This window comes from Canis aureus, chromosome 14, assembly GCF_053574225.1.
Source record: "Canis aureus isolate CA01 chromosome 14, VMU_Caureus_v.1.0, whole genome shotgun sequence".
Taxonomy (NCBI): Eukaryota; Metazoa; Chordata; class Mammalia; order Carnivora; family Canidae; genus Canis; species Canis aureus.
The window spans coordinates 42,833,410-42,843,158 of record NC_135624.1 but is presented as its reverse complement, the minus strand read 5'-3'; the positions used below and the strand labels follow the sequence as shown (position 1 = coordinate 42,843,158).

Genomic DNA, 9,749 nt, shown 5'->3' with positions numbered 1-9,749 from the left:
CGCCTACGGAGAATCCTCCAAGCAGAAAGCAAGTCACTTCAGAAAGGAAGAAATAATGCAATTGGTTAAAAAATAAATAAAGAGGGAGGGTGTAAACACGACAGATCAGACTTCTGAGTGCTCCATCACGTTTGATCCCATCAGAAGTCCGAGGGGCTGCGCCACGACCCATAGGTACCAAACCCAAAGGAGGGGAGTGGAGGGTGCTTTTGGGAAGGCACCTCCTGACCCAAACAGGGGGTCAGCTTTTCCCCACCAACTGGACCAGTCGATCCCTCCCGGCTACCCCTGCCTCTGGACACTGGCCCTCACACAAGCACAACCACCTTGCCTAGGAGGCTATGACCGCCCTCCCCCTACCCCCCGGCTAAGGAAGACCCCCAGCCCAGCAGGAGCCAGTCCCATTGGATGGGAGAGACTTCCCAGTACAATCTGTCCTCCACAGTTTTCTGTGGGTTCAAACAAAATAGTCTACAGCTCAGTCCACCACCCTCTAAATCAGCATCTTTGTCTTTTTTTTTCCTGTTTTATACTGTTTTTCCTCAATTCTCTTCACCTGAAAATGCTTTTATTATAAGCCACACCCTGCTTCCAAAAACTCAAGCTAAAACACTTGGGATCATATCCTACAACCTTGTCTGCGACACTAGCCTTGGGGAACTTGGTAGATGGCCATCAGATATGAAGCTTGAAAGCAAATTGTTAAACTGAAATCTGTAGGTAACACAAACACTGTTGTAACTGGATAAATTTCATATTATTTAAGTTAGGAAACCAGAGTTTATGGTAAATGTAATAAAGCACTAATGATTCAAAAGACTCAGGGATTTTCCTATTTTTGCTTTGATGATGTCTTTCCAAAATCTTCATTACTCTAATGGCAGGAAACATTCAGTCACACAAAGAGCTTCACTTTTAAATTAGTTGGTTTGTACGCCAAGAAAATTGCAGTTGCAGTTACCTACAATGGAAAGAAATGGCTTTTGAGATAATTTTCACATGAAATTTATTCTGCTCATTATTAATCATTATTCAGGTGATTTTCTCAAAAGTCCAATTTAAAAAAAACATTGCAGAACAAAGTGACAAATTAGTATTTTACTGCAGAGGGAAATATTTCTAGAAATGATAAATGATATGATGGATTCCAAAAGCATTAGATGGAGGAAAAAACAAAAATAAAAACACTGCAGAGAATTCAAAATCTTAATTAGTAAACATAATAGTAGGAAAGCTGATGGGTTTAACTCTTCTTCAGGCGAAACACAGAGCAAGTGTATTATTTTTTAACTCTGGTTCTCTTAGACTTTAAGACTAGAAATTTATAATCTAGCTGACCAAAATAAAATTACGGAAAAAAGTGCCCCATCACTATTAAGACAATGTTATTAAAATTCATTATTCATCTTCCATAAATCTAGTATTATCAAATTTCATTTTCCATTAAAGGGAGTTTCCAATATTTTGACCATCTATGGGATTAGCACTTAAATTAGTATGAAATCTTATCACAGTTTTGGTACAGAACATGACGGTATCCTATGTATTGAAATAATGATTTCTTTTCAAGTTCTTTAGCCTATTTTCCAAGGCCCTTCTAAACTTTGGCCCTAACATATAAGCTCATCTCTGACAATCCCTACATGAGCCCCATAGATCAGTGAAACTGGGCAATTCACTCTTCTCCAACAAATTTCTTATTTCTCTGCATTTATTTCTTTACTACAACAGAATAATTTCATCATCAGGCTCTGAAAGACACTGCTTAGGTTCAAGTTCCTCAGCATTATTTTGAAGCAAACTCCAGCTATCAGTATCAATTTATCCATAAATTCTTCATTATATATATCTATAGGTATGAGAGCCTTTTTTTTCAAACACAGACATTATGTCATTTTTTATCACATTTAAAATATTAACAATAATTCCTTAATATAAGCAATGCTCAAGTGTCCCTAATTCCCATACATTTTAAAGTGTTTAGTTTGAATCAAGATTCAAATAAGAAGCACTCATTGCCCTTGACTCTGCGTTTCTTATATCTTTCAAGAATTTTCCAAACCCACTCTCCCCTTTTGGTATTTATTTGTTTAAAGAAATCAGATCATTTGCACTCCGGATTTTTATGCCTGCTTCCTCGTGGTATCTTTTAACATGATCTTGTGTGCCCCATATTTCCTGTAGGCTATAGTTAAGTCTTTGGGCCCGATCTGTTTTGAGGTAAAATTTTTGGCAACTATACTTTATAGGTGGTGGTATATACTTCTACCAAGAAATATATAATGTCTGGCCATTTCTCTTTTTGTGGCAGTAACAGTTATTTATACATGATCATTTCCTAGATTAATTATGTCACTATTGGTTCACAAAATGGTAATACTCACATCCTAATATTCCTTCTTCACTTATTTGCCATAATACTTTAATAGAAAGAAACTTACCATCATTAATAATTTGACTATCCTGAGGTATAGTTCATATAGGGAAAGCAGAATAAAATGCTTGATTCTATTAATAGGGAAGATTTTTTTTTTTTTGAGAGAGAGAGAGAGAGGGCAAGAGCATGAGCAGGGGAAGGGGCAGAGGGAGAAGGAGAGAGAATCTTTAGCAGATTCCATGCCCAGTGCAGAGCCTAATAGGGGGCTCAATCCCACGCACCTGAGATCATGACCTGAGCTGAAATCAAGAGTTGGAAATTCAACCAGCTGAGCCACCCAGGCACCCCTCAATGGGAAAGAATTTTTGAAAACTATTTCTTAGTTAAGAGCTCTGTTAATGAATCATTAGTAATAAAGTGGTTTACTGTATCCAGTGTCACCTGCAAACTAGTCTGTTACTACTTGATATGAGCTTAATATGTGAACTTGTAATTTAGAAAACTCAATAGATTGGAATCTCCTACCTGACAAATATAAACAACCAGAGGCAAGGTGTTTACCTACTGATGAATGAATCCAATGACTGTACAATCTACTTGCACCCCAGAGTTTATCAGGTCAGAGGGTACATGAAAGATTCAGTATATCGGTTATGGATCATGCATAAAAGAGAGAACATATGAGGGTTTATATTATGTCCTATCCAACAAGACGCACTGGGAAGGGCAATAAGACTGACATCATACGGCCTACTAGTATCCTAGTAATGGAGGAGAGACTGAGTGATGAGCTAGAAGAAAATTCATCACTTACCACAAGAGAACTACAAGGGAGAAGTCCCCAAATATGTGATAGAGTCTCAGCCTCATGAGGGCAAAATTCACCTTTAAACACCTGCTGAGCCCAGTAAGTGCAAAGACCTATTAAGTCATTTTAAGTCTAATAAAAATTTCCTGCATATAATGCTTAAGTACAAAGGGAGTTTATTGGAAAACCTTAAGTATAATCTGAGGAAGAAAACCCCACAGCAAACTAGCTCTGCTAGTGCTTGGGTGTGGCTGAGGGTAAGAGCATATCTGCAGAACCAAAGGAGAACATCTGAGTCCAGCAAACAACAGACTCAATAGGGAAAAACTGAGAGATTTTTCCCCTAAGGTCAAGAACAAGACAAGGTCCACTCACTTTTATTCAACGTAGTACTGGAAGTCCTAGCCACAGCAATCAGACAAAAAAAAAAAAAAGCCAAGAAGGAAGGAAAAGAAATAAATAAAGTAAAGAAAGAAAGAAAGAAAAGGAAAAGGAAAGGAAAGGAATCCAAATTGATAAGGAGGAAGTAAAACTTCCAGCATCGACAGATATCATGATACTATGTAGAGAACACTTGAAAGACTCCACTAAAAATCTACTGGAACTTATAAGTGAATTCAGTAAAGCCACAGGATACAAAATCAATGCACAGAAATCTGTTGCATTCCCACACACTAACAATGAAACAACAGAAAATGAAATTAAGAAAACAATCCCATCTACAATTGCACCAAAAACAGTAAGATATCCAGGAATACACTTACCCAAAGAGGTAAAAGACCTGCACTCTGAAAACTAGAAAACACCAATAAAAGAAACTAAACACAAGACAAAGAAATGGAAAGATATTCCATGCTCCTGGATTGGAAGAATAAATATTACAAAAATGTCTATACCATCCAAAAAGATCTGCACATTTAATGCAATCCCTATCAAAATACACTATTTTTCAAGGAGCTGGAACAAACAACCCTAAATTTTATATGGAACCACAAAAGACCCTGAATATCCAAAGCAATCTTGAAAAAGAAATACAGAACTAGAGGTAACACAGTTCCAGACTTCAAAGTATATTACAAAGCTACAATAATCAAAACACCATTATACTGGCATAAAAATAGACATAAAATCAATAGAACAGAATAGAAAACCCAGAAATAAACCCACGATTATATGGTTAATTAATCTTCAACAAAAGAGAAAAGATAGTCAATGGGAAAAAGATGGTCTCTTCAACACATGATGTTGGAAAACTGGACAGCAATGAGCAAATGACTAAAATTTACACCATACACAAAAATAAACTCAGAATGGATTAAAGACCTAAATGTGATACCTGAAAACATAAAAATCTTAGAAAAGACCACAGGCAGTAATTTCTCTGACATGGGCCATAGCACTTTTCTAGGTATGTCTTCCGAGGCAAGGGAAATAAAAGCAAAAATAAACTGGGAAATAAATAAATTAGGACTACATCAAGACAAAAAAACTTCTTCACAGCAAAGGAAACAATCAACAAAACTAAAAGGCAACCTATGGAATGGGAGAAGGTATCTGCAAATGACATATCAGATAATGAGTATCCAAAATTTATTAAGAATTTATCAAACTCAACACCCGCCCCCCAAAAAAAATGAAGAAATGGGCAAAAGACATGAATAGGCACTTTTCCAAAGAAGACATCCAGATGGCCAACAGACACATGAACAAATACTCAAAATACAAATCATCAGGGAAATGGAAATCATAGCTACAAGCAGATATCACCTCACATCTGTCAAAATGGCTAAAATCAAAATCACATAAGCAGGTGGCTCAGTCAGTTAAGCAGCTGACTCTTGATTTTGGCACAGGTCATGATCTCAGGGTCCTGGGATTGAGCCCCAAGTGGGGCTCCACACTCGGTGGGGAGTCTCCTTGAGGATTTTTCCTCTCTCTCTCTTTTTGACCCTCCCCCACTAATGCACAAACACACACTCTAAATCAATCAATCTATCTATTATCTATCTATCTATCTATCTGTCTATCTATCTATCTATCATCTATCTATCTTAAAATAAAAGCCATAAGAAACAACAAACGTTGGCAAGGATGTGGAGAAATATTAAACACTTGTGCACTGTTGGTGGGAATGCAAATTGGAGCGGCCACTGTAGAAAACAGTATGGAGGTTCCTCAAAAAGTTAATACTAGAAAAAAAGTTAATATAGTTAATACTCCATAATCCAATAATTGCACTACTGGGAATTTACCTCAAAAACAGAAAAACACGATTTCAAAGGGATGCATGCACTCCTATGCTTCCTGCAGAATTATTTACAATGTCCAAGTTAATAATTAATTACAATTATTACAATGTCCAAGTTATGGAAGCAGCCCAAGTGTCCATCAGTAGATGAATGGATAAAGAAGATGCAATATATATATATATATATATATATATATATATATATATATATATATATATATATATCGGCCATAAAAAAACAATGAAATCTTGCCACTTGGAAAAACATGGATGGAACTTGAGAGTTTTATGCTAAGTGAAACAAATCACTCAGAGAAAAATATAAATACTATATGATTTCACTCATATGTGGAATTTAAGAAACAAAACAAATGAACAAAGGGAAAAGACAGAGAGAAACCAAGAAACAAACCCTTAATTGTTGAGAACAAACTGAAGATTACAAGAAGGGAGGTGGGTGGGTGGATGAGTGAAATAGGTGATGGAGATTAAAGAGCGTACCTATTGTGAGGAGCACATGAGGAGAATTGTTGACTCGCTATACGACACCCCTGAAATGAATATAACACTGTATGTTAACTATACTGGAATGAAAATTTAAAAATTAATTTAAAAAAGTATAATCTGAGTAAAAGCTGAGCATTTAAACTATGGGTTGGATAGGAAACCAACTGGCCCTTAGGTGTGAGTGGACCCCCGGCTGGAATGCCAGAGAATTTCTCACTCTACCTCTTGCTGCTCCTTACTGTTTCGTGTGTGTTTCTTTGTCCCCTATTTCTCATGGGTTGGATGACAGATTCCCTCACTCCATCAGGTGCCAAGAGTTATAAACATTTAGGAACCGCGGCTCCTTCTCCCCAGAGAGATTACGCCATCCCTTTGTCCCAATTCCCCAAGTTCTAGGGATGGAATTACCAGCCAACTTGGTCAAGGGTTGAAGTCAACTTGTCCCTAGGCTCCTTCAGAGGCATTGTGCCAAATGGGGAGCGACACTGAACCCAGTGAGAGACCTGACGTCCCGCAGTTGCCCACCACAGTGTCCTAGCACAGGGCCTGTGGGTACCCGTTCTGCTCTTTCATACCTGAGGCACTACAGGTAGATTGCTCCCACTCTCTCATACTGACCTTCCACACGTGTAACATGTGGACAACACTGTTCCTATTTCCCATACAAGGTTCCTGTGAAAAACAATAGGATGAAGATTCTGTGAGCTAAAAAAAAAAAAAAAAAACAGGATATCTACAAAAAGAAGGATCATGGTGATGATGATACAACCCCCTAACACCACAACAGAGTTCTCTTCCTCTGTGTCCTCAGGGGCCCTATAAACAGCCCCACACAGTAAACCCCAGGGTTGTCTCCTGCCAAACACTCCCCTCACCCATAAATGTCTGTCTCCCCAGCCACATAGTTCATGCTATGAGGGTAAGGACCATAGGGAGGGCAAACTGGTGACCCCAAACGTGCTCTGTCTCAGACGCCCTCGACTGTCACACTTTCTCTAGAACACACAATGCAGCCACTCCTAATAGTGTTACGCGTCTCTTCAAACCTGTCTGCCCTCCGCAGTCATTTGAGTCTGTGACCCCCAATCAAGAAAAAGCACAGACTATAGAGAAGACAAACTGTTAGAGTAAATGCTGGTGGCAATAATTTTTTTGTGTGTGATGTTCTCTGGTTCACAAAACAAAATTGGTAGTCCATCATGGTTGGGGATGTTTTTTCCTCTTTCATTTTTTTTTTAATTTTTAAAGATTTTATTTATTTATTTATTCCTGAGACACACACACACAGAGGCAGAGACCCAGGCAGAGGGAGAAGCAGGCTCCCTGCGGGGACCCCGATGTGGGACTCGATCCTGGAACCCCGGGGTCATGGCCTGGGCCCAAGGCAGATGCTCAACCGCTGAGCCCCGGGACGTCCCTTTCCTCTTTCATACTATTACATATTTGGTTGTTCACCAAGGTGTTAACAGGGATTGTAGGCTCTTTACAAAGAAGGAAGATCTTTTTCCTACTGAAACGGTAGCATCTTTTCTTTTTTCCAAAAGTTCTACTGTTCTTTTGAGGACAAAAATGAAAAGTCATCCTTTGGGAAATGGATGAGCGAACTTGGCCAGGCAACTCGTGGTCTGTCCCTTGGCTCACGGCCGTCTTTGTATTGATCCCCCCGGTTCTCATCCTTCTCGGTCCCAGGCTATTTGAAAAGCCGCAGTTAAAACCCATCCTCTCTTTTGACCATCTTTCTGCCCAGTCACTTTATGCTTCAGCAAAGCTCTTGCTCCTTCCTTAATGCACCCCTGGGAGTGGAAGATCAGCTTCAGGAACGGTGCAGTGAATTTATGAGGGGCCAAGCCATTAACAAAACTTGCCCCATATTCCTAGAACATATTACATTAGCATGGCTCCCCCAGCTTTTAACATATTCTGATGCATATTATTTAACAAATAGGTGTTGTACATTTATCCGATGCTTTTTCTGCATCTAAATTAACTTAATCATTTTATTTATTTATTTATTTATTTATTTATTTATTTATTTATTTATTTATTTATTTATTTTTGTCTATTAATACGGTGAATGCTCTTAACGTATTTTCTCGTGTGGAGACTGATGCATTCCTGGGATGCAGGTGAATTATTGTTTAAGGATCAAATATTTTGTTAGCTAATATTTAATTCAGAATACTGAAACATGCAACCATGAGTGAAACTGGCTTATCATTTTGTATCACCTTTATCTGATTTTAGAATCAAGGTTGTACTAATCTCATTAGATAAGCTGATAGTGCTTCTTTTCTGGAAAAAAAAATGTGAGATTAGTGTTTCCATGAAAATATAGTAGAAATTCCATGTGAAACAGAAAAAGGGCTACAAAGTTTTGGTGGCAGGGAGGTCTTTTGTGACCATTTAATGTCTCTACCGCTTTTGACCTATTCAATTTTTCTACTTTGAGCACTTTCTATTTTTCCAAATAGTTTATGACTAAGATCTTGTAAGTTATCAAGTATATTCTGATACAGTTACTCATAATGCTTTTTATTTAAACTCTGTTATATCTGCAGCTATTTTTCTTTTCCATTGCATGTTTCTGTTTTCGTTTTCATTTTTCTTTCTCTTGCTTGGTTTTGCCAGAGCCCTTTAGTTTTGTTGACGTTTTTATTATTTGTAATTCTTTATCTTAAAAATTTACTTTTTATTGTTATCCATTCTTCTTCCTTGTTTCTTTCCATTGGTTTCTTTGGATTTGCTCTGCTACATTTTCAACTTCTTATTTTTTTTTTAATTTTTATTTATTTATGATAGTCACAGAGAGAGAGAGAGAGAGAGAGAGAGGCAAAGACATAGGCAGAGGGAGAAGCAGGCTCCATGCACCAGGAGCCCGACGTGGGATCCCCGGTCTCCAGGATTGCGCCCTGGGCCAAAGGCAGGCGCTAAACCACTGCGCCACCCAGGGATCCCCATTTTCAACTTCTTCAACTGAATGTTTAGCTTATTCATTTTCAAACTTGCTGTGTCCTGGCAAATTCATTGGAAACCACACATTTCCACCCAAGGACTACCTTAGCCTTGTCTTACAGTGACTTATGAGGTTTTACCATTGAGTCCCGAACTTCATAACTCCCATCAGGGCCCTCTTTTAACTCAGGATTATTTATTAATATAAAATATGACATTACATTTAGGATTATGTAAACTATCCTTTTCTTTTTAAAAATTTCTAGCATTAGCTGGTTATGGTCAGACAGTGTAGCCTACACAATACTGATACTTTGGAATTTAAGATGGCCTTTATCGTCTAGTACATTTTCCATGTACATCCAGGGGTATCTACGTATAAAATAGTTCAAGCTTCTTTGTTCCATGACTCAGTTCTCTTATGTCTCTATTAATGTTTGTCTACTTACCAATTTCTAAGGAAAGTACGTTAAAATCTCTTGCAACATACATTGATACCTCTATTTCTACCATGACACCACTGACACTGTGCATACTTTGAGGCTATACTGGTGAAGCTATGTATCCAGGCCGATCATACCTCCTTGCTCTATGACTTCACCAGTATGTGTCACCATCACCCTTTCTCCACACAAAACATCTTTTGCTTTAATGTATCAAATACTAAGATGTGAATTTGTTGTTACTTTATTTATTTAAATTCAATTAATTAACATGTAGTGTATTATTAGCTTCAGAGGCAGAGGTCAGTGATCCATCAGTGTTACATCACATGCAGTGCTCATGACATCATATGCCCTCATTCATGTTCATCCCCCAGTCACCCCGTACCCCCAGTTAAGATGTTAATATTAAGA

The 9,749-nt window shown here is 38.0% G+C and overlaps 1 long non-coding RNA gene across 1 annotated transcript; it reads right to left on the bottom strand.

Moving 5' to 3' along the window:
• Positions 1-791: 791 nt before the first annotated feature.
• Positions 792-9,428, bottom strand: LOC144282925 (uncharacterized). Its single transcript, XR_013351335.1, has 4 exons — positions 9,342-9,428; positions 6,559-6,612; positions 5,935-5,984; positions 792-961 (listed from the first exon to the last, which is right to left on the bottom strand). It is a non-coding gene; the product is annotated as an uncharacterized LOC144282925 (long non-coding RNA).
• Positions 9,429-9,749: the final 321 nt, after the last annotated feature.